Source organism: Mobula hypostoma, chromosome 14, assembly GCF_963921235.1.
Source record: "Mobula hypostoma chromosome 14, sMobHyp1.1, whole genome shotgun sequence".
Classification (NCBI taxonomy): Eukaryota; Metazoa; Chordata; class Chondrichthyes; order Myliobatiformes; family Myliobatidae; genus Mobula; species Mobula hypostoma.
The window spans coordinates 37,749,864-37,775,206 of record NC_086110.1 but is presented as its reverse complement, the minus strand read 5'-3'; the positions used below and the strand labels follow the sequence as shown (position 1 = coordinate 37,775,206).

At 42.1% G+C, this 25,343-nt stretch overlaps 1 protein-coding gene across 4 annotated transcripts in view; it reads right to left on the bottom strand.

Moving 5' to 3' along the window:
• Nucleotides 1-23,820, bottom strand: part of plekhf1 (pleckstrin homology domain containing, family F (with FYVE domain) member 1) — a 35,125-nt gene extending 11,305 nt beyond the window's left edge. Inside the window, exons 1-2 of one of the 4 annotated variants that reach the window (XM_063067454.1) lie at nt 23,737-23,820; nt 427-497 (exon numbers count right to left, since the gene is read on the bottom strand). The gene's annotated coding sequence lies outside the window, so the exon portion shown is untranslated. The remainder of the gene's footprint in view (nt 1-426; nt 498-23,736) is intronic. The other 3 variants (XM_063067457.1, XM_063067455.1, XM_063067459.1) reach the window with 3 other exon arrangements.
• Between the last annotated feature and the right edge of the window lie 1,523 nt (nt 23,821-25,343).

The following is a 25,343-nucleotide window of genomic DNA, read 5'->3' as shown; positions in this document are numbered from 1 at the left end:
CAAAGCAGCTGATGGTGTGATTAGTGCTGGCTGGATGCTAAAGTATGATAATTGGTGTGCAGAGTGAGTGCGGCCAGCTCCTTGCCCCAGGCCCGCTTGACATAGCTTGTCTCAGCACTCACCGTCCCACAGTCATTTTCAGCCGCAGTCCAGTGGAGCCCAGGTAGCTCACGTGCAAGTCGAGGATCCCTCTGCTTCATTACTGAAGCCAAAATCAAAAGAAGCCTTATCATTTTGCATTATTACTCCCTCTGATTGATGTGCAAAGCCATTGGTGGTGACACAGTAATCTGGGCTACAGGAAATCATAGACTAGCTTCAAACGATTAGGAAATGAACCTTTTATAAGCAGCTCATTCCTTTGATAATGCACAAAAGGTTAAGAAGTTTGTTTGCTCTCTAAACAGGATAGAAATTGACTCTTACCTCTGCTATTTTTTCAGTTGCCTAGAATGTACCGGCCAACTTCAGTGTAATTTTTCAGATCTCACCGTCTTCTGAAAAAAAATGTCAATACACAAGCACATATAAATCTGCTTACCTTACAGGGCTGATGAAATAGCATGCTGAATTTTGGAAAAACCTACCCTTGATCATTTCATCAGACTGGTTATTCCGGTTATGTTCTGCATCCTTTTGACAATTGCTCAGGCTAGCTATGCAAATTTTGAATGCCTTGCTGGAGAATCTGGCTTTGAATTTGAAAATTGATTTAACTAACCAGGAAGGTTCATGGGCAGCCAGTGCAGAGTACCCCCGTGGCTGATCCCCTCAATAATAAGTGTACTATTTTGGATACAGTTGAGGGACATGACTTAATGTGGGGAGATGCAGCAAGCGGATCTCTGACAGAGTCTAGCGTTGGGATTCAGAATAGAAGAGAGGTGAAGAGGGCTACAGTCGTGATCGGAGATTCCTTAGTTAGAGGAATAGAGATGAGATCCTGTGAATGTGCTAGAAACACCCGGGTGGTATGCAGAAAAATAGAGGGCTATGGGTAACCCTAGTTATTTCTGAGGTTGGGACATGTTCGGCACAAATTTGTGGGCCGGAGGGCCTGTATTGTGCTGTCGGTTTTCTATGTTTCTATGTTTTCTGTGTATGTTGCCTCCCAGGTGCCATGGTCAGAGATGCGTCAGATTGAATCCACAGCATTCTAAAGGGGGAGAGTGAGAGGTCTTGGTACATACTGGCACCAATCGGTAGGAAGTCCTGAAGAGAGATTTTAGAGCACTAGGTAGAAAGCTGAAAACAGGACATCAGGATAGCAATCTCTGGATTGCCTGTGCCACACATCAGTAAGAGTAAGAATAGGACGATCTGGCAGGTGAATGATTGGCTGGGGAACTGTTGCAGGGGGCAGGGCTTCAGGTTTCTGGATCATTGGAATCTCTTCTGGGAACCTGTACAAAAGGGACGGGTTACACCCCAATCCCAGGGGGACCAATATCCTTATGGGCAGGTTTTCTAGAGCTGTTTAGGAGAATTTAAATTAATTTGGCAGGGAGATGGGAACTGAAGTGATAGGGCTGAGGATGGGGTAGCTGGCTTACAATAGAGTAGTGAGACTGTAAGCAAGGAAAGGCTGATGATAGGGCAAAATACCATCACTCCAAATAAGCTGATTCCTAAGCTCCAGAAACTGGGCCTTAGTACTCAGATCTGCAGCTGGATCTTCAACTTCCTTACAGACAGGACCCAGGCTGTAAAAATAGAGGACAAGCTCTCCTCAACAATCACTCTGAGCACCGGTGCCCCACAAGTCTGTGTACTTAGCCCCCTGCTGTACTCACTGTACACCCATGATTGCGTAGCCAAGGCTGCATCGAATTCAATATATAAGTTTGCTGATGACACAACAATTGTAGGCCGTATCTCGGGTAATGATGAGTTTGAGTACAGAGAGGAAATTAAGAACCTGGTGGCATGGTGCGAAGACAATAACCTATCTCTCAATGTCAGCAAGACAAATGAATTGGTTGTTGACTTCAGAAGGACGACCCCATTTACATCGGTGGTGTACAAGTGGAACAGGTCAAAAGCTTTAAGTTCCATGGGGTCAATATCACAAATGACCTGACTTGGTCCAACCAAGCAGAGTCCACTGCCAAGAAGGCCCACCAACGCCTTCACTTCCTGAGAAAACTAAAGAAATTTGGCCTGTCCCCTAAAACACTCACTAATTTTTATAGATGCACCGTAGAAAGCATTCTTCTCGGGTGCATCACAACCTGGTATAGAAGTTGTCCTGTCCAAGACCGGAAGAAGCTGCAGAAGATCGTGAACACAGCCCAGTACATCACACAAACCAATCTTCCGTCCTTGGACTCACTTTACACCACACACCGTCTGAGCAATGCTGCCAGGATAATCAAGGACATGACCCACCCAGCCAACACACTTTTTGTCCCTCTTCCCTCCGGGAGAAGGCTCAGGAGCTTGAAGACGCGTATGGCCAGATTTGGGAACAGCTTCCTTCCGACTGTGAGAAGACTGCTGAACGGATCCTGATCTGGATCTGGGCCGTACCCTCCAAATATCTGGACCTGCCTCTTGGTTTTTTGCACTACCTTACTTTCCCTTTTCTATTTTCTATTTATGATTTATAATTTAAGTTTTTAATATTTACTTTCGATTTGTACTCCAGCGAGCGCGGAGCGCAGAATCAATTATCGCCGTGATGATTGTACGCTCTAGTATCAATTGTTTGGCAACAATAAAGTAAAGTAAATTGCAGTCAATGTGATGAGTTGCAATGTAAAAGGAGAACAAAATTGAAAAGGGTGATGAATATAGGATTGAAGGTTTAATATATGAAAGCACAAAGTACACAGAATAAGGTAGATGAACTTGGAGCATAGTTACAGATTGGCTTGTATGATGTTGTGGGCATCACTGAAACAAGGCTGAAAGAAGATTACAACTGGGAGCTTAGCGTCCAAGGATACACATTGTATTCAAAGGACAGTCAGGTTGGCAGAGTGGATGGGGAGGTAATGTTGGTAAAAAAATGAAATGAAATCATTAAGAGTGGTGACATTAGGATTGGAAAGTGTGGAATCATTGTGGGTAGAGCTGAGAAACTGCAAGCATAAAAAGACCCTGATGGAAGTTACATATATATATGTTAAGTTTTCTACTACTAGTGCTGCGAAGTATTTCATTTAGTAGCTTTCTGTAAAAGCAGTGTGTCCTGCTGGTCGAGTGTTTTGGTTTTGGCTAAAGATAAGGGGCTATAATGTTCAACCTAGGAATTTTGTGTCAGCCAATCAGGATGGTGGAATTGGGAGAAGGTTCGAGAGAGATTTGTGATGGACACTGGTGGATTTCATAGTCTTTTTGGCGGGAGACGCAGAGAAGAGAAAATCAGAATAGACGGCTGTAGGATTCAATCTGATGGGAAGACGCGGTTGCAAGGAGTGCTTCGTGAGATGAAAGAGTCCAAGATGTGAAGCTCTACTGGTGATTGGAGATGAGAATTCAGTGCCATGAGTAAAGGTTATACTCAGCTTTTGAAAAATACAAGTTCCAACACCATGTGCATATTTAGACTTGTTTAGCTGCAATGGGCTCTTTTATTTTTACTGCTTTTCTTTTCTTTCTCTTAATAACTGATTGATAAAGCTGAAATTAGTAAATACACTTTCTTCACTATTTTATGTGGTGTACAATCTGTTATTTCTTGCCGACTGTACGGGCAGTGTGTACAGAGCATTCACTCTAATCAAGGTTTCTTTCGTTGAAACATCACAAAGTTCCTGTTTGGTTGAACCCCAAATCATTCTGACCCTCGACGTATATTGTTTTAGAAAGGTGGTCTCCTTACTGCTGAGTCACCTGGCTGTTAGCAGAGCTGGGTAACGGGCCAGGTTTGCATACAAGCCTGGTGAGGGGCTACATTTGTGGAGGCTCATCTGGGATTCGCTGAATGCTGTGTAATTGCTGTTAAGAATTGATAAAGCGACTTGTGTGCTTAATCCTGTGTTTAAATTAGTTTCGGGAAAAGTGATTAAGGTACATTATTATGGATGCCACAGGGACTGAGGTTTGGTATGATTTAAAGAGATGACCCACAAATGATGCTTGTGTTCTGAGCAGGGTGTATATCTGAAGCCCGGATGAGCTGCTAATTAGAGAGCTGAGTTTTGTATAAGCACTGGGTAAAGTTACGTTGGTTGAATGGCGGTGCAATCAATTGGCAAGTAAAGATGTCATGTTATTCCAGACTAGCAGTGACATGATTGAAGTTGCATTCCTGATAGGGTAGGACACCTACAGAAGTGGGGCCATGGGCAGTCCATATTTTTAGAGAAGTGGGGCAAGTAGCTAAGGATGAGGACGTTAAAGACAAGTTGTTCTCATTTCTGCGATGTGAGGGGAAGGAGTTCTCTGATGTGAAAGGTCTAATGGATGATGGAAACTCTGAGTTGGCTTCAGCAATTACATCACTGGTAGATAAATGCCGAAGTGTACTGATGGAGAGCCAGAGTTATTGTAGGCTGAGAATGTTCTTCGGAGTCACGGCCATCAACTCGATGGGCTGAATGGCCAACTTCTACTCCTTTGTCTTATGGTCTTATGATCATCCCCGATGGGGAAGAGACTTGGGTGGAGCAGACATCTCAATTACTGAATGAGTGGCAGCGCTCAGATAATATGAAAGGACAGCAACTGGTAGAGAGTCTAAAATGCCAAGCTGCTGAGGCGTCGAGGTCCTTAAAGGCAGAGAACTCATCAGTCACGTCCATGGGCCACATGCAAGCGTTAGAAAATGTTTTTCGTTCGATGGACAGCCCAATGGAACCTATAAGGCCATACGAGTATAAGATATAGGAGCAGAAGTAGGCCATTCAGTACATCGAGTCTGCTCCACCATTCAATCATAGGCTGATCTAATTCCTCCAGTCATCCCCACTCCCCTGCTTTCTCCCCATACTCTTTGATGCCCTGGCTAATCAAGAACCCATCTATCTTTGCCAATGACTTGGCATCCACAGCCGCTCGTGGCAACAAATTCCACGGATTTACCACCCTTTGACTAAAGTAATTTCTCCACATCTCTGTCCTAAATGGACATCCTTCAATCCTGAAGTCATGCCCTGTTGTCCTAGAATGCTCTATCATGGGAAATAACTTTGCCATATCTAATCTGTTCAGGCCTTATAACATTCAGAATGTTTCTATGAGGTCCCCCCTCATTCTCCTGCAGTCCAGGGAATACAGCCCAAGAGCTGCCAGATGTTCCTCACTTGGTAACCCTTTCATTCCTGGAATCATTCTCGTGAACCTTCTCTGAACTCTCTCCAATGCCAGAACACCCTTTCTAAAATAAGAAGCCTAAAACTGCACACAATACTGTAAGTGCAGTCTCACGAGTGCCTTAAAGAGTCTCAACATCACATTCTTGCTCTCATATTCTATACATCTAGAAGTGAATGCCAACAATGCATTCGCCTTCTTCACCACCGACTCAACCTGGAGATTAACCTTTAGGGTATCCTGCACAAGGACTCTCAAGTCCCTTTGAATCTCTGCATTTTGAATTTTCTCCCCATCTAAATAATAGTCTTCCCGTTTATTTCTTCCACCAAAGTGCATGATCATTTATTTTCCAACATTGTATGTCATTACTAAATGACAATAAAAGGGGACTACGTGTCTTCATAATCTAATCTAATCTAATCTAATTTGCCACTCTTTTTACCATTCCCCTAAAACAGTGATCCCCAAACTCCGGGTCGCGAAGCATGCAGGGGTGCAGCAGTAGCCGGGGTGCACCCAGCACATCTTTAAGGAAAAAGCCGAAATAAACAAGCTAGTTAAGTAGGTGCCGCCTGACACATAAATGTTGGCCCAGATCAGAGGCGATTGCCGATTTCACTTGCTCTACGCGATGTTCACTCCTCTTTCCAGGGTGCTGGAGCCTTTAACTGTTCCATTGTTTGGTCAATTTAAACGCCAGCCCAGACAGGCTGAAAAGATAGGGCTGTCAGGATCGAGGTGACATGTTGAATCTACACGAACTTCTAATAAAGTATCGGCGCTGCCGTGCTTTCTTTGTAATGACAGTTACGTGCTGGTCCCAGGAAGGATCCTCTGACACTTTTCAGAAGGAGAAACGTCGATCCTTAATGCCGAAAAGTTTAAAGTTATTGACCCTTTCCACCTCAGTTCCTCTAATGAAGACTGGCTTCTGGGCGGCACCTAATTAATTAGTTTGTTTATTTCGGCTTTTTTCTTAAACGTGTGCTGGGTGCGTTCCAGCTACCGCTGCACCTCTGCATGCTTCGCGGCCTGGAGGTTGGGGACCACTGCCCTAAACTATCTAAGTCCCTCTGCAGGCTGTCTGTTTCATCAACACTACCTGCACCTCCAACTATCTTTGTATCATCAGCAAATTTTGCCAGAAGTCCATTAACCCCATAATCGAAATCATTGACATACATTGTAAAAAGCAGCAGTCCCAACACCAACCCCTGTGGAACTACAGTGGGAACCAGCAGCCAGACAGAATAGGATCCCTTTACTCCCACTCTCTGTTTTCTGCTGACTAGCCAATGCTCCACCCACGCTAGTAACTTCCCTGTAATTCCATGGGATCTTACCTTGCTCAACAGCCTCATGTGCGGCACCTTGTCAAAGGCCTTCTGAAAATCCAAGTACACCACACCTACTACATCTCCTTTGTCTATCCTGCTTGTAATTTCCTCAAAGAATTGAGTTGGTTAGTCAGACATGATTTTCCTTTCAGGATCTATGCTGGCTTTGGCCTATCTTGTCATATGCCTCCAGGTTCTCCATAATCTCATCCCTAACAATCAATTCCAACAACTTCCCAACCACTGATGTCAGGCTAACAGGTCTATAGTTTCCTTTCTGCTGCCTCCCACCCTTCTTAAATAGCGGAGTAACATGTGTAATTTCCCAGTCATCTGGTACAATGCCAGAATCTATCGATTCTTGAAAGATCATCGTTAAAGCCTCCGCAATCTCTCCAGCTTCTTCCTTCAGAACCTTATGATGAGGTTCAGGCACACATTCTAGGAGAAAGGGGAGAAAATACTAGACTAAATTTTCAGGCTACAATGACAGCTGCATTGCTTCTGTTGTAAAGGGACCATTCTTTGGGCTGAGATAAATCGATTAGGGATGGAAAAAGTTGTGAAGGGCATGCTGTCATGCAACAAGATTGCTTTAAGCATTTGAATGTCTCATTAGACGCATCCCCCTCCCTCATTTGTTGAGCTGATCAGAGAAGTAAGACAGGAGGAAAATACAATGGAGGAGTGGGAGTCTACCATCAGCAGAGTCAAGGCCTCAGCAGTAGCCTCTGTTGCTGAAGAGTCCTCTGATAATGTAGTGAAAATTCTGCAAGCCAAGTATTTTTGCTGATGTTGGTTAGTGCTGCCACCAAACGTAACAAGCCCAATAGGAAACCGGACCCACCGGTAAGACGTATTAAACAGAGGGCTGCTTCTGACAAGGGAAGTGACTAGTATTTTATTACAACTGTGGTGAGGAAGGACTTTTCAAGCGGGAGTGTGAAGCAGTGGCTGTGCCAGAGATTTTTTCTTTCTGGTGCTACAGTGGGGCTGAATTATTCAGTGATGGTGCTGAGGGATGTACTGTATGGTAATATGTATTCGCAAGGCCAGACGCGTGGCGTTCAAAAGTCAATTTCAAGCATTCTGTGCCTACTATAAATGCCTCTGTTGATTCACAAGCAAAAACAACTGATAGATCTAATATAGAAGTGAACTGCGACAGTGTCAACAGCATTGGAGACAACCCGCACTACACAGAGCATAAACAAACAAACCAACAGAGCATCCGACCCACAGCGCACAACGTGAATCACGCACCAATCCCGCAATCAGCGTCAAATGCGTGCTTTTCAACTGAAAAACACACTAACCCACAATGCCCACTGCTATTCGCATTACATAGACAGACAATGCCAAAAGATACACTGTTATTAAAATCAAATAAGGCAAACAACAGATGCAAGTCTTTACCAGGAGTTGGACAAGTCGTACTCTGACCATGCAATACCTCAATTAATTTGGCTACTGAATTTAAAACAAAAATCAACAGAATCACCACTTGGAAGCCTAGGCAAAACCAGTAGGCTTAATAGCAGTATATGTAATATTTTGGGATTTGCAGGAAACATTAAGGACTATGGGGTATCCACCACAAAATAATAATAATAATAATCAGCGTTAGTCTTGGACCAAATTTTTAAAAAATCAACTGCACTCATCATTGATGTTTTCAGAGAAGCACAATCTGTCTGTTGTTGTGATTGGTGGTGAAAGCATCAGCGATTTTCTGGATGTCAAGTGCAAGGCTGAGACACCACTGATTCCTCTGGATGAGGTTGTTTTCTCACTAAAAATCGATCCATTTTTCACGCCAGCCAAAATAATGCACGTGCCAGGCCCACGCTAGCTTGTAAAAGCACAATGTGTGTGTGTGTGTGTGTGTGTGTGTGTGTGTGGGGCATCCGTTAGTCTCATGAGACCATCGATCTGCGGCTGGATGTATACTATCAATCTCTTGTGTGAGTGAGAGTGAATGACATTACCACCTTAAGTGATCTTAGATCAGCTTAACTGATCTAAGGACAGCAACGGCAAGACATTGACAACGAACGAATAAGCAGAAGTGTAGAGTGGATTTGACAGAGTTTATAACTTTATTGCTGTGTGGGTGCTATGGTAATTGGGGGCGCTGTTTCACTAGATCAACTGGAGAAACGAGCTGTATTCAAAACTATACAGAGAAAGCAAAGCAGCTGCAATTTGTATGTGAAATTTCAGTTAACTTCTTGGTGGTGCTACGGTGGTGCTATTGTAATTTCTGGGCACCACCTCAGCGCCGCCCCTGGTGTGAAGAACAGGAAAACCTTCAGAAAGTAACCCAACTGTTATTTAAATAGAAAAGAAATTTGGGAAACTTTGGAGAGAGTCAGTAAGAGAAAGGTTTGACATCTCGGAGAAATCATATTCCAGTTAATGTATCAAGGAAAACACTAAAGTGCAAAAGCCTTTCCCTGAAAGCTTAGTGGGACCAAGCTTGACTGTATCCATATGGATTGAGGCTGTTTATGCTAGAGCCATAATTAACACAGGTTCTTAGGTTACTCTACTCTACTGATCATTTTACGACTGATATTTGACGCACTTACCATTGATGCCACTCAGTGCCCTAGAAATCTGGGGCCTTGCTACTGATGATTACCTATATGAATAGTTACTTGTCATTGCAGCTGGAGTTTTCAGAAGCAGATGTAGGAGTAGCTGAGGCCCTTGATAATCCAGGGTTGGTCTGTCCAGATCCAATTGAAAATCTTGAAGCTTCCATTATTGTGGGAATCATTGTGAGAAGGCTCAGGTGAGCCTGCAAGGAGAGAAACGGAGAGAATTTTTTGAAAACCTTGTCCACTCACCAGGAGTTCAGAGCTGTTTTTGACAAGGGGCAAGTTCCTTCTAAGCAGGATGAAGAGCATAAATAAGGAACTGTGTGGTACATTCAGACCAAAGCTGATGTGTTATGTCCTGGGGAAGTAGCTAGAGTGACGGGAAACCCCAAATTCCCCAGAACGCCCGATGACGAGGTCTTCTTGGTGGATCCGGAGGATCACGAAGAAGAGTCACGCTTACTTGCTGGGGTACTGGTGAGACCTGAGCTGCAGAAACCATCGGCTGTACACGTAAACAGGATGACGGTGATTGTCAGGAACACCTTGGGGAGATAGGTCACCGTCAGACACGGAATGCCAGTGGCACATCTTTTCCCGTGACCGTTGTATCCAGTTTTCCAGTGAGAAAACTGGGAGAGAGACAATCTCCTGAATCAAAAAGTTTAAAAGCCAAGTCATTCAACTTTGGTAACTCCCCGGTATCCGAGGGACGGAAAAGGAGACTAATGGAGAAGATGCTGAGTTTGAAGATGTCTTTTCCACTGACGAGTTTGATGTGGTTTACTCCAAGTGTACTTGTCACACCGTCTGAGTGACAGAGGACACCCCTTTCAGAGAAAGGTCTCGATGATTAGCACCAGTGGAGGTGGAAGATGTTTGGCAGCATCTGCTGAAACTGAAGGAAAATGGAATTCACACTGAGTCAAGAAGTCCCTATGCGTCACCCATAGTGGTGATGAGGAAGAAGAATGGGAAGGTGCAAAGGTGTGTTGAGTATCGGACACTGAATCCACGTACGGTTCCTAACCAATATACTGTTCCTCAGATCAGGGATGTATTGGCCTGCCTGAGTGGAGTGAAGTGGTTCAGTGTGCTGGACCTCAGGAGTGAGTATCATCAGATATACATGAATGAAGCCAATAAAGAGAAGACGGCATTTATATGTTCATTTGGATTCTTTTGCTTTGAAAGAATGCCCCAGAGCATAGCAGGAGCATAGACTACTTTCTAACATGTCATGGAGAAGATGGTTAGGGACATGGGTTTGCTTGAGGTACTGGTGTACTTGGATGATCTCATAGTGTTCGGGTCCATACTGGAGGAGCATGAGATGAGGCTACTGAAGGTGCTAAACCACTTAAAAGCTGAAATGTTAAAACTGTCATTGGACAAGTGCCAGTTCTGTAAGGCATCCGTCTACTATGTCAGACATGTAGTCTCAGAGAATGGAGTAGCTACAGATCCGTCAAAGATAGATGTGGTGACCACGTGGACAAGGCCCAAAAATGTGAGCGTTCTATGCTCATTCCTTGGATTCTGTGGGTACTACTGGAGAGTTGTGAAGGACTACTCCAAAGTAAGCCACCTTTGAATCAACTTCTGTCTGGTTACCCTGCCTTGGGGAAGAAAGTGAGAATGAATGGAGAAGAAGATAAAGTTCATCTTAGCCCTTAGAAGCCTTTCGGGGAAAGATGGGATGCAAAATGTGAAGAGGCTTTTCTGATACTGAAAGAGTTGCTGACTAAAGCACCTGCGTCAGCCTTTGCAAACCCCTAGTTGCTGTAAGTACTGCATACCGACACCAGCCATGAGGCTTTAGGGGGTGTTCGATATCAAGACTAGGGCAAAGGGTTGAGACCTGTTGTATTTGTCAGCAGGAGTCTGTCACCCCCCGAATGAAACTACGCTATGCACAAACTGGAGTTTTTGGCATTGAAGTGGGCTGTGGTGGTGATTAACTATATGGTGCCAAGTTCGAAGTGAAGACGGACAACAATTCATTGACTTATATCCTGACCTTGGCGAAGTTGAAGGCCATAGGTCATCATTGGTTGATGGCATTGTCTGCTTATGATTTCAGCCTGAAATATCAGCCGGAGAGCCAGAACATTGATGTAGATGTGTTGTCCCGATGTTCGTATGAGTTGCTGGAAATGGATGGAGCGTGGGAGTGTTCTCGCCTCTGGTGTTAAAGCAATGTGCCAGTTTTCGACAGTGGGGAAATCAGCGGCAAGGCTCGGGCACAATAGAGCTGTGGATCATTTGGGAGCTTCTGGTTATGCCATTCCACAAGCTTATTGCGACTTGATCACTTTGGATGCAAAGCAGTTGCTCACCTTGAGCCCTGCAGAAGTGACAGCAGCCCACTGAAACGATACTTGTATAGGTGCCATTTGGTCATCTGTTGCAGGAGCGGGGATAGCCCAAGCTGAAGAGATGAAACAGCCTTCCATACCCCTACTGATGAGAGAATGGGACAAACTGGAGTTGAGGAACCAAGTTGTATACAGGCCTCATCTCCTCTTGACAGACCGTGGTATTCCCAGTTGGTCTTGCATGAGAAACGTTGGAGGATTGAGTTGAAGTCACTTCATGACGATTCAGGTCATTTGAGGTTTGATCTGAGACCTATAGATTGATCCAAGATTGGTTCTATTGGCTCTGAATAAAGCCTGAGGTTGAAGAGTACTGTAAGTTGCGCATCTGATGTATTTGGAGGAAGACACAGCCTATGAGTGTTGCTCGATTATCTTATTTAGTGCAGGACCACTTGATTTAGTGTGTATGGATTTCCTTTCCATAGAACCTGATTCCAGCAACACTGCGAATATCTTGGTCATCACTGATCACTACACCAGATATGCTCTAGCCTTCCCCACAAAGGATCAGAGGACATCTACAGTTGTCAAAGTGTTATGGGAGAAGTATTTTGTTCATTATGGCCTCCCAAGAGGAATACACAGTGACCAGAGAAGGGCTTGTGAGAGTTGGGTCAAACATGAGCTACTGAGCATGCTTGGAGTCAAGAAGTTGAGGACTACACCCTATTACCCTTTGGGTAATCCCTAGCCTAAAAGGTTCAACCGGACATTGTTAGACATGCTTGGAACCCTTGATATCAACAAAAAAGAACAAATGGACTCAGCATATTGGGCTTTTTTCTTCACTGCTACAACTGTATACAGAAGGAAGCTACTGAATATTTGCCATACTGTTTGTTATTCGGGTGTGAAGCAAGATTGTCTGTAGTTCTCTGTTTTGAGGCTAGAAGTGAAGACTTACCACAGAAGATGTGTCTCAAGTATGTGTCTGACAGGAGGAAAGAATTGCAAAAAGCTTATGAGCTAGCAGCAGTTTCTGCCACCAAGCAGAATCAAAGAAACAAAAGGAGATATGATCAAAAGTTTAGGTTATCTGAACTGATGCCTGGAGTTTTAATAAGAAACTTGGGGCTACCAGCGAAGCAGAAGTTGGCTGACCGCTGGGTTTTAATAAGAAACTTGGGGCTACCAGCGAAGCAGAAGTTGGCTGACCGCTGGGTGTCTACGCCTTATATAATGGAGAGCCAGGTGCTAAACATGCCAGTTTTTCAGGTGAAGCTAGAATATGGAAATGGCCCTGTCAAAATTCTCCATCGGAATCACCATTTTCCTCTAGGGCAGGAGGTAAGTATTGACCCAGATCCTGACATGGATCCTACACCTAGGAGGAGAACTCTGCAAAGGAGGAGGAGAATAAAAAAGCAATCAGTGCAAAGACCTGAAACGGACTGAACCACTGAATGCTGTACGGACTCAGCAGATGAGGAACTGGGGTTGTGGTATACATTACCTTAAGCAAACTCCCCAAGAGTTGATGAAGAGATACCTGAATCTCCCAACACTGACTCAGATGTAGCAGGGCGCACTAGTAGTGGACAGGGAGATGCAATGCCAGACAGTGAAGGGAAGCTGGGCTCCAATGTAATTGGGGATGATGCTGAGTCCAGTCAGGTGACAGGGCGATCGGAGTAGCTGGAAGACATGAGTAATGGACAGGGAGGAGCATCCCCAAGTAGACAGAAAGGTCACAAGGACAGCCTGAAGCTGAAGGTTGAGATAAGAGGAACTCAGAGAGTCAGGAAACCCCCAGATAGGCCAGCATATGACACACCAGAGAAACAGAGTGTTGTGTCTATCCCCACAGTGAGATATGTTACTGCCATTCACAAATAGGCTGAGGTTTTGAAATCATGAAATTCATTTGAATACTGTGTTATTAATAATGGTTTGATAACTTTCAAAGTCATGAGGACATGACTATTTTTGTTAGTGGGGGGAGGGTGTAGTGCCCTGGCTAAGATTTCTACTACTAGTGCTGTGGAGTGTTTCATTTAAAAGGTTTCTGTAAAAGCAGTGTAACCTGCTGGTGGAATATTTTGGTTTCGGCTAAAGATAAGGGGCTACGATGTTCAGTTTAGGAATATTGTGTGAGTCAGTCAGGATGGTGGATTTGGGAGAAGGTGTGAGATATATTACTGCCATTTACAAATGGGCTGAGGGTTTTGAAATCACAGAATTCATTCGAATACTGTATCACCATTACTCACAGCACTGAATTATCATCACCAATCACAGGTAGAATTTTCTGTCATTGATTGCTTCGTCTCGCAAAGCATACAGAGAGTAATGGTGATACTCAGCTTTTGGAAAATACGAGCTCCAACATTTAGTGCACATTTAAACTATTTTTATCTGTAATGGGCCCTTTTTCCCTTTTTAAATTTTCTTCCTTTTAATAACTGTTTGATAAAGCTGAAATTAGTAAATAAACTTTTTAAATAAATATATGCAGTGTATATGCTGTTATTTCTTGCTGACTGATAATTGTGTATGGGCATTCGCTCAAATTGAGATTTCTTTAATTGGAAAATCACAAAGTTCCTGTTTGGTTGTGCCCCAGATCATAGCAATCCCAGACGTATATTGTTTGTGAAAGGTAGCCTTCACACCGCTGAGGCACGTGGCTGTTAACGGAGCCAGCTAACGAGCCAAATCTGCATACAAACCCAGTGGGGGACTACATACAGACCTCCAAACAGTCGTAAAGATGTGGTCTATAAATTACAACAGGAGATAGATAATACTTGTCAAAAGGGCAATGTTACGATGGTCATGGGTGATTTCAATATGCAGGTAGAGTGGGAAAATCAGTTTGGTGCTGGATCCCAAGAGGGGGAATTTATAGGATGCCTTTGAGATGGCTCTTCAGAGCAGCTCGTGGTTGAGCTCACTAGAGGATCAGTAATTCTGGATTGGATGTTGTGCCATGAACTGGAATTGAATAGAGAGCTCAAAGTAAAGGAACACTTTGCAACAGTGATTATAATATGATAGAATTCACCCTGCAATTTGAGAAGGAGCAGCTAAAGTAAGATGCATCAGCGTTACGGGGAGTAAAGGGAATAACAGAGGCATGAGAGAGGAACTGTACAGAATTGATTGGAAGGGGACACTGACAGTAGAGCAGCAATGGCTGGAATTTCTGGGAGCAATTCGGAAACACAGGGTAGATACATCCCAAAGAAGTAGTATTCTAAAGACAGGATGACAAAACCGTGGCTGACAATAGAAGTCAAGGTCAACATAAAAGCTAAAGAGGGCATATAATAGAGTAAAAATTAGTGGGGTTAGAGGATTGGGAAGTTTTTAAAAACCAACAGAAGGAAAAGATGGAATACAAAGATAAGCTAGCCAGTAATATTAAAGAGCATACCAAAAGTTTCTTCAGGTATATCAAGTGTAAAAGAAAGGCAAGAGAAGATACTGGACTGCCGGAAAATGATGCCTCAAGGTAGTAATGTGGGACAAGGAAATGGTGGATGAACTGAATAAGTATTTTACATCAGTTTTCACTATGGAAGATACTAACAGTAAGCCAGAAGTTTCAAGAATGTCAGGGAGCAGAAGTGACTGAAGTTGCCATTACTAGGGAGAAAATGCTTGGCAAACTGAAAGGTCTGAAGGTAGATAAATTACCTGAACCAGATGCTGTACACCCTAGAGTTCTGAAAAAAGTAGCTGAAGAGATTGTGGAGGCATTAGTAATGACCTTTCAAGAATCAATGGATTCTGGCTTGGTTCTGGAAGACTGGAAAATTGCAAATGTCACTCCATTCTTCAAGAGGTAGGAGAGTCAGAAGAAAGGTAATTATAGGCCAATTAGCCTGACCTCAAAGGTTGGGAAGATGTTGCAGTCGATCGTTAAGGATTTGGTTTTGGGGCACTTGGTGGCACATGATTAAATAGGCCATAGTCAGCATGATTTCTCACGGGAAAATCTTGCCTGACAAATCTGGTGGAATTATTTGAAGAAATAACAAGCAGTATAGACAAAGGAGAATCAGTGGATGTTGTGTACTTGCATTTTCAGAATGTGCTTTACAAGCTGCCACACATGTTAACAGGTTAAGAGCCCATGGTTATACAGGTTAACATGGTTATACAGGTTAACATGGTTATACGGGAAAGATACCAGCATGGAGAGACCAATGGCTGATGGGCAGGAGGCAGAGTGGGAATAAAGGGAGTCTTTTCTGACTGGTTACTGGTGTCTAGTAGTGTTCCACAGGGGTCTGTGTTGGGACCACTTCTTTTTACATTATATGTCAATGATTTGGATGACAGAATTGATGACTTTATGGCCAAGTTTGTTGATGATACAAAGAAAGGTGGAGGGGCAAGTAGATTTGAGGAAGTAGGGAGGCTACAGAAGGACTTACACAGATTAGGAGAATGGGCAAAGAAGTGGCAGATGGAATACAATGTCGAGGAGTGTATGGTCATACACGTTGATAGAAGAAATAAAAGCATTGGCTATTTCATAAATGGAGAGAAAATTCAAAAATTTGAGGTGCAAAGGGATTTGGGAGTCCTCATGCAGTATCCCTAAAGGTTAATTTGCAGGTGAGTCCGTGGTGAGGAAGGCAAATGTGATGTTAGCATTCATTTTGAGAGGACTAGGATATAAAAGCAAGGATGTAATTTTCTGCTTTATAAAGCACTGGCTAGGCCTCACCAAGTATTGTGAGCAGTTTTCGGCCCCTTATCTAAGAAAGGATGTGCTGATATTGGAAAGGGTTCAAAGGAGGTTCACGAAAATGATTCCGGAATTGAAAGGCTTATCGTATGTGTAGTGTTTGATGGCTCTGGGCCTGTATTCACTGGAATTCAGAAGAACGAGGGGGGACATCATAGAAACTTATCGAATGGTGAAAGGCCTAACAGGGTGGATATGAAGAGGATTTTTCCTGTGATGGGGGAGTCTAAGACCAGAGGACATATCCTCACAATAGAGTGACATTTAGAATGGAGCGAAGGAGGAATTTTTTTTACTTTACTTTATTGTCACCAAACAATTGATACTAGAATGTACAATCATCACAGCAATATTTGATTCTGCGCTTTGCGCTCCCTGGAGTACAGATTGATAGTAAATATTAAAAATTTAAATTATAAATCATAAATAGAAAATAGAAAAGGGAAAGTAAGGTAGTGCAAAAAAACTGAGAGGCAGGTCCGGATATTTGGAGGGTACGGCCCAGATCCGGGCCAGGATCTGCTCAGCAATCTTATCACAGTTGGAAAGAAGCTGTTCCCAAATCTGGCCGTACAAGTCTTCAAGTTCCTGAGCCTTCTCCCGGAGGGAAGAGGGACAAAAAGTGTGTTGGCTGGGTGGGTCGTGTCCTTGATTATCCTGGCAGCACTGCTCAGACAGTGTGTGGTGTAAAGTGAGTCCAAGGACGGAAGATTGGTTTGTGTGATGTGCTGGGCTGTGTTCACGATCCTCTGCAGCTTCTTTCAGATTTGGACAGGACAACTTCCATACCAGGTTGAGATGCACCCAAGAAGAATGCTTTCTACGGTGCATCTATAAAAATTAGTGAAGGTTTTAGGGGACAGGCCAAATTTCTTTAGCTTTCTCAGGAAGTAAAGGCGCTGGTGGGCCTTCTTGGCAGTGGACTCTGCTTGGTTGGACCAAGTCAGGTCATTTGTGATATTGACCCCGAGGAACTTAAAGCTTTTGACCTGTTCCACTTGCACACCACCAATGTAAATGGGGTTGTGCGGTCCGCTACTCCTTCTGAAGTCAACAACCAATTCCTTCATCTTGCTGACATTGAGGGATAGGTTATTGTCTTCGCACCATGCCACCAGGTTCTTAATTTCCTCTCTGTACTCAAACTCATCATTACCTGAGATACGGCCTACAATTGTTGTGTCATCAGCAAACTTATATGTTGAGTTCGATGGAAACTTGGCTACACAATCATGGGTGTACAGTGACTACAGCAGGGGGCTGAGTACACAGCCTTGTGGGGCACTGGTGCTCAGAGTGATTGTAGAGGAGAGCTTGTCCCCTATTTTTACAGCCTGGGTCCTGTCTGTGAAGAAGTTGAAGATCCAACTGCAGATCTGAGTGCTATGGCCCAGGTTCCAGAGCTTAGGAATCAGTTTATTTGGAATGATGGCAGTAAAAGCAGAGCTCTAGTCAATGAAAAGGAGCCTTACATATGCGTCTTTATTCTCCAGGTGTTCTAAGGAGTAATGTAGGGCCAGAGAGATGGCATCTGCCATTGACCTGTTGCTCCGGTAGGCGAAATGTAAAGCGTTGAGGTTGACCGGTAGGCTGAGAGTGGTGAATCTGTGGAATTTGTGCCACATGGAACTATGGAGGCCAAGTGTTGTGTATAGTTAAGGCAGAGGTTGATATATTCTTGATTAGTCAGGACATGAAGGGATACGAGGAGAAGGCAGGAGATTGGGGTTGAAAGGGCAATGGGTCAGCCCTGGTGAAATTGTGGAGCAGGCTCAATGGGCCAAATGGCCTAATTCTGCTCCTGAATCTTATGGTCTTATATGCACTCAGTAGCTGCTTTATTATGGAGCAGCAACTCAATGCATAAGAGCATGCAAACATAGTCAACAGACGTCGGAATGTGAAATAAATATGATCTAAGTGACTGTCACTGTGGAATGATTGTTGGTGCCAGACGGGGTGGTTTGTGTATCTCGGAATCACTAATCTCCTGGGATTTTCTTGCACAACAGTCTCTAGAGTCTACAGAGATCGGTGCAAAAGACAAAACAATTATCCAGTGAGTGGCAGTTCTGTGGACGAAAACACCTTGTTAATGAGAGGGGTCAGGGGAGTATGGCCAGACTAGTTCAATTTGACAGGAAAGCGAGAGTAACTCAGATAACCAGGTGCTACAACAGTGGCGTGCAGTAGAGCATCCCTGAATGCACAACATGTCAAATGTTTAAGTGGATGGGCAACAACAGCAAATGACCACACCAGGTTCCACTCCTGTACTGAATAAAATTGCCACTGAATGGAAAGAAATGAATATTTGTTACAGGTCATTTTAACCAACAATAGTTCAGCAGTCTATGACTTTAGGGAAGGTCAGTTGTTAGATTTAGTACTAGGCATATTTACTTTCAGCTCCACAAGCCTAGTTGCAGTTCATGTACCCCTGCACTGGATATTATGAAACTAAGATAGACAGACCAAGAATTTTCTATTCTTCATTCTTAATGTTATATAATTATGTGGTTTTTGTTGGTTTTTAAGTCGGTTTGTCATGTGTTTTCATGATATCATTCTGGAAAACATTTTATCATTTCTTAATACATGCGTTACTAAATTACAATAAAAGGGGACTGTGTGTCCTCATAATCATAATCATAATGTTCATTGAGATACCAACTATTCACAGTAGCTCAGCCTCAGTGGCTCTAGGATAGAAGGGGAGATCATTCTTAGGCTATAACAGATTTAAGAGGCATAAGGTAGAAACAAGTAAAAGCAGGCAGTGGAGGGATATAGACCGTGCACAGATGGATCAACTTTTTCAAAGTTTGTGCAGGTTAGGCATGTCACCTAAAACACTGACAATTCTCTATGTAGTCACAGTGGAGAGTGTCCTGACTGGTCGCATCATCGCCTCATATGAAAGCACCAAAGCCAAGGAATGGAAAATTCTACAAAAGTAATGGATACAGACCGGTCCATCACAAGAAACGCCTCCCCCCATTCTTTGAGCACATCTTGTAGAGTACTGCTACAAGAGAGCAGCATCCATCATCAATGACACCTATCGTCCAAGCCATGTTCTCTTCTCACTGCTTCCACTGGGCAGGAGCTACAGAAGCCTTAGGCCCCACACCACCAAATCCAGGAACAGTGATTACCCTACAACCATCTCGCTGAACTGACCTGCCTCCACAACCCATCGAGTCACTTTCAAGGATTCTTCAACTCTTGTTCTCAGTATTATCTTTCTTTTTCAATCTTTTTATTAATTTCGAAGAATAGAAACAAAACATAACAATAATACAAATAGTAGGAGAAATATTGTTACACTTAAGAAAAGTAATTGCAAAACCAAATAGTGTAAATTAACAAAGCTCCCAATCATGTAGGACTGACAACGGATAATACAAATCAAAAAAAAACTGAAAAAAAATCATGAAAAAGAAAAAAAAAACAAAACCAAAAAAAAAAATAAACCCCATCCCCAAAGAAAAACAGAATTAATCAACTAAACTAAAAGACTTGGGCAAAACTAACAACTTAAAAATGGAAAAGAAGAAAACCTTATTGCCGACGACTCCATTCCCCTCCAACAACAGTACAGGGAGATAAAACAAGTTTGGAAATGATCAAATTACATCAAATGAAAATGCTGAATGAATGGCCTCCAAGTTTTTTCAAACTTAATGGAAGGGTCATAAACCACACTTCTAATTTTCTTCAAATTCAAACACACCATAGTTTGTGAAAACCAATGAAATACATTAGGAGGGTTAATCTCTTTCCAATTCAACAAAATGGATCTTCTAGCCATTAAAGTAAGAAATGCAATCATCCTTCGTGATGAAGAGGTTAAATTATTTAAGTCTATCATTGGTAGTCCAAAGATAGCAGTAATTGGATGAGGTTGTAAGTCTATGTTTAGGACCATTGAGATAATATCAAAAATATCTTTCCAATATTTCTCCAACAAGGGACATGACCAAAACATGTGGGTTAAAGAAGCTATCTCGGAATGGCATCTGTAACATATTGGATTAATATAAGAGTAATAACGAGATAGTTTATCTTTGGACATATGAGTCCTGTGCACTACTTTAAACTGTATCAACCTATGCTTAGCACATACAGAGGATGAACTCACCAACTGAAGAATTTTTTCCCATTTCTCAGTCGGTATATTAATCTCAAGTTTTCCTTGGGTTCGGTTTTAGGAACTTCACTTCCTTTTACTTCTTTTAAATTATATAAACAAATGAATAACCCAATAGTTAAGCATACTTTACGTATATGGTTTCAATTCCGAAGATTTTTTGGGTTTAATCAATTTATTCTAGCAAGTCCCATTATATCAAATTTTCTTTTTCAACCTTCCACGATGGATCAAGCTTACTTTGATTGGAAAACCAAAGGTATAATATCTTTTCGCGATTTATTTTTGGATAATTGTTTTATGTCTTTTGATCAACTTTCTAATAAATATACTTTACCCAGATCTCACTTTTTTAGATATTTACAGATTAGAAACTTTTTAATTACTGTTTCCCCTAATTTTCCACACCCATATCCAATGGACATTTTGGAAAAAATCTTAGATTTAAATCTCTCTCAGAAAAGTGTAGTAGCAATTATATATAATATAACTATGAATTTATGTCCTGATGCTTCTAATAAAATTAAAGCTGACTGTTCTCAGTATTATCGATTTACCTTTTTTTTATTATAGCATGACTAATCTTCTTTTGCACATTGGTTGTTTTCAGTGTTTTTTATTTATAGTTTTTCGTAAATTCTATTGCATTTCCTTATTTTCCTGCAAACGCCTGCAAGAAAGTGAATCTCATTCAGCAGTACCCAGCTGGTCAGGCAGCATCTATGGCAATGGATAAACAGTCAATGTTTCGGGCCGAGATGGTTCATCAGAACTGGAAAGGAAGGGGGAAGAAGCCAGAATCAGAAGGTGGGGTTGGGGGGAAGAGTACAAGCTAGACCTGCTGAGACCCTCCAGCATTTCGTGTGCGATTCTGTTTGGATTCCCAGCATCTGCAGAATTCCTCGTGTTTATTACTGCAAATCTGTTGTGGGGTGGGAGTGGGCATCTGGCTTCATTTATCTCCTTCTAGCTTTTACTGTTTTTCCTCCATCTCCTCACCTTCTTATTCTTGCTTCTCCCCTTCCTTTCCAGTTTTGAGGAATGTTCTCTGCCCAAAGCATCGACTCTTTATTTCCATAGATGCAGCCCGACCTGCTGAGTTCCTCCAGCATTTCGTGTGTGTTGCATTTAATTCTCCCTACTTCTGCACCTGGTTTCAATCAGTTTTCTCCGTCACAGAACATAGAGTTGCCATAGCAGTTGGCTCCTTGCCATTCCTCTCCTTTCGCACTCATTAGTCTCATTTGTTCAGGGGATAAATGGTTGTTTCCATCATTCACGACAGTCTCAGATGATTGGATCGCCTTGCGACATTCTTAAAAGCCCTGACATCCAGTACATTATTGTGCAACAAGGGTGTAGGAGGAAGTCTAAACAAGAACATTTACTATGAAATTCAACACTCAAAGAGGATATGTCCCATCACATCTAAATGAATATCAATTGTACTCTTTTAATTGTTGCATGAACAAATAATACATTCTCTGAAATAATCTCTAATCACGAAGTTTGTCCAAATATTGTCCCAGCCCTACATTGCTAGGTATGAAAGCAAACCAAATAATTTCTTACTGAGTGCTTACTAGTCATAGAGTCATAGAGTACTACAGCACAGAAACAGGCCTTTCGGCCTATCTAGTCCGTGCCAAATTATTATTCTGCCTCGTCATGTCAAACCGCAGCCCTCATACTTAACCAAACTTCTCTTCAATGTTGCAAGTAAACCTGTGTCCACCACACCATTTCTGTTGGCAACACAACCCTCTGAGTGAAGAAGCCATCCCTCAGTTTCCCCTTAAATATTTCACCTTTCACCCTTAACCTATTACTTCTAGTTCTAGTCTCACCCAACTTCAGTAAGAAAAAAGCTTGTGTGCATTTATCCTACCTATACCTCTCATCATTTTGCATACCTCTATCAAGTTTCCCCTCGTTTTCCAGGAAAAAAATTTCGTAACGTATTCAATCTTCCCCTGCAACTTAGGTCCCAACAACATCCTTGTAAATTTTCTCTACTCTTTCAATCTTACCGATATTTTTCTTGTAGTTAGGTGACCCGACACTCCAAATTGGCCATACAACTTCAACGTGACATTCCAACTGCCATACTCAATACTCTGTTTTTATGTCAAAAGCTCTCTATACAACACTACCTACCTGTGATACCGTTTTCAAGGAATTATGGAACTGTACCCCCAGATCCCTCTGTTACCACACTCTTCAGTGCCCTGCTGTTCACTAAGTCCTACCCTGGTTTGCCCTGACCTGCCAAAGTGCAACGCCTCACACTTGTCTGCATTAAATTCCATCTGCAGTTTTTTCAGACCATTTTTCCAGCTGGTCCAGATTCTGCTGCAAGCTATGGCAACCTTTCTCGCTGTCCACTACACCGGCAACCTTGGTGTAATCCGCAAATTTGCTGATCTAGTTTACTACATAACCAACCAGATCATTGCTATAGGTGACAAACAACAAAGGGCCCCAGCACACCACTAGTCACAAGCCTCCAGTCAGAGAGTCAACCATCTACTACCAGTCTCTGGCTACTCCCACAAAGTCAATCTTGAATTCGATTTACTATGTCATCCTCAATGCCAAGCGACTGAACCTTCTTGATCAGCCTCCCACTAAGGACCTTGTCAAAGCCTTGCTAAAGTCCATGCCTTGTCGTCATAAACTTTCCTGGAAACCTTCTCAGAAAAACTACCACACACAAAGCCATGTTAATTATCCCTAATCAGAACCTATCTATCCAAATACTTATATATGTAGTCACTTAGAATGCCTTTCACTAATTTACCCACTACTGACATCAGGCTCACCACTATATAATTTCCCACCTGATTCTTAAGAGCCTTTTATAAAACAGTGAAACAACTTTAAATATCCTCCAGTGTTCCGGCGCCTCACCCGTGCTTAAAATGTTTTAAATACCTCTGCCAGGCCCCTTGCAATTTCTGCATGAGGTCCGAAGGGCACTTTGTTAGGCCCTGTGGATTTATCCATCTTAATTTGCCTCACCCTAAAGATTATTTTCACTTACGTGAAGTGCAAAAGAATTGGATTTTTTATTTCCCCATTGCAGCCTTGCCTGAAAGGCCACAGTTACTTGTTAAGCACCAGGGCTATTTCAGTTTCAAATCAATTTAATATGCCAGAGAGGAACATTCCCAGGGCTCAAGGTGCTGCAAACCAGGCATTTGATCTGTGTGAGTCTAGCCCAGCACTAATATGAAATACTAAGCTGACTAATTTCAGCAATACTTAAATTTGAATGAAATGTTTAAAAAGAAACACGTACCTGTTTTGTGATGAAAATATTCTGCTTGTTCCTGCAATCAGCCTTCACACTATTGCAGAGAGCAGAAAGGTTGGTTGAGAAATGTTTGTTTTGCTGCGTTTCTGTTAACACAAGTGTACTCAGGAAGGAAGGAAGGAAATGCAAAGCTGGATTTTTTAAAAATAAGCCATACACTTTTCCCCTCCTGTTTGTATCTTACAATACAAGAAACCTGCAATGCCGTAAGATCTATTAGATAATCAGGATTTTGGTTCTATAAGTTTGAGTTTTTTACTGACTGCAACTGATCTTCTGCCAGGATTATTAAATCAGCTCTATAACAAGCGTTAGACAAATTATATAACAGGCAGATTGCTGAACATAAAAGGACTTATGTAAGGTAAAGATGAATAACCTAAATAGAATGATAATCATTCATGCAACTTTGAAAAAGCCATCTTCCACTTTTATTTCCTCCAATGTTTCCTTCCTTGCAAAACCTTTCAAACGTTTCACTGCAGAAATGATGTCTCCACTCTCACTACTACGAAATCCAAAGCCCGCAAGCAGGTCTTACTTACTTTGGTTGTAATGTTGCTCAACTGAATTGGTTGCATTAGATCTTTAGCACGGGAACACATACATAGTTTTCTCTGAAAGAGGGAAACATGAACTCAAGAAGGTTGGGTAAGGTTAAAAAACCTTTATTTGTACCCCAACAAACAGCATTTTAACAGTAAAATTCAGACAGTAACACCCAGTTTAGTAAATAAGGCCAAGCAGCTGACCTGCATATTTGACTTCTTTTCAATACTTAGGCATGCAAATTTAAAAAACATTTCCTGAGGAAACTTAAATAACAGATGGTCAAATGCTTCAATAGCCATAGTGGTGACACATTGAAACCTGCATAACGATTTCAGAAGCTAAAATTATAATCAAAGTCATGATATGTATTTTACAAAAAGATTATATATCTTGAAAAATTTGGATGCTTGGGTATACGAAGAGCTTGTTTTCAAGTTCTCAGACTAAGGGACAGAAAAAGACAAAAAAATGTTAAGATAAAAAAAATTCACACAGATAAATAAAGTGATTAAAATAGCACTAAAGATAACAGATATCTTTTTATAGAAATTGAAATACAGTAGATCACAGTACTGGGGAGAATAGTCAGAATATTTACATCAGTGAGAGATTTATTTATTTTAACAATGCCAATTTGATCAATAAAAGTTAAAAAGAAATGCAAACAAAAATACTCCAGAAATTATCAATGAAAGTAATCATGGGAGAATTTATTGAAGACGTTAGCTAGAAGCCATTAGAGAAAAGAATCAACCGGAACTCAGGAGGTCTTAACATTGCCTGACAATGTTCTATAAAAGATTTTGCAGACATCACTATGTAAGAGACCACATTAGGGCTGTTCCATATAGAAGGAGATGAGCTACAAAGTCTTAGCATGGTTATCATTGAACCTTGGAGGACAGACTGAGCTTAACATAGAAAACATAGAAACATAGAAAACCTACAGCACAATATCGGCCCTTCAGCCTACAAAGCAGTGCCGAGCAAGTCCTTATCTGAGAAATTACCTAGGGCTACCCATAGCCCTCTACTTTTCT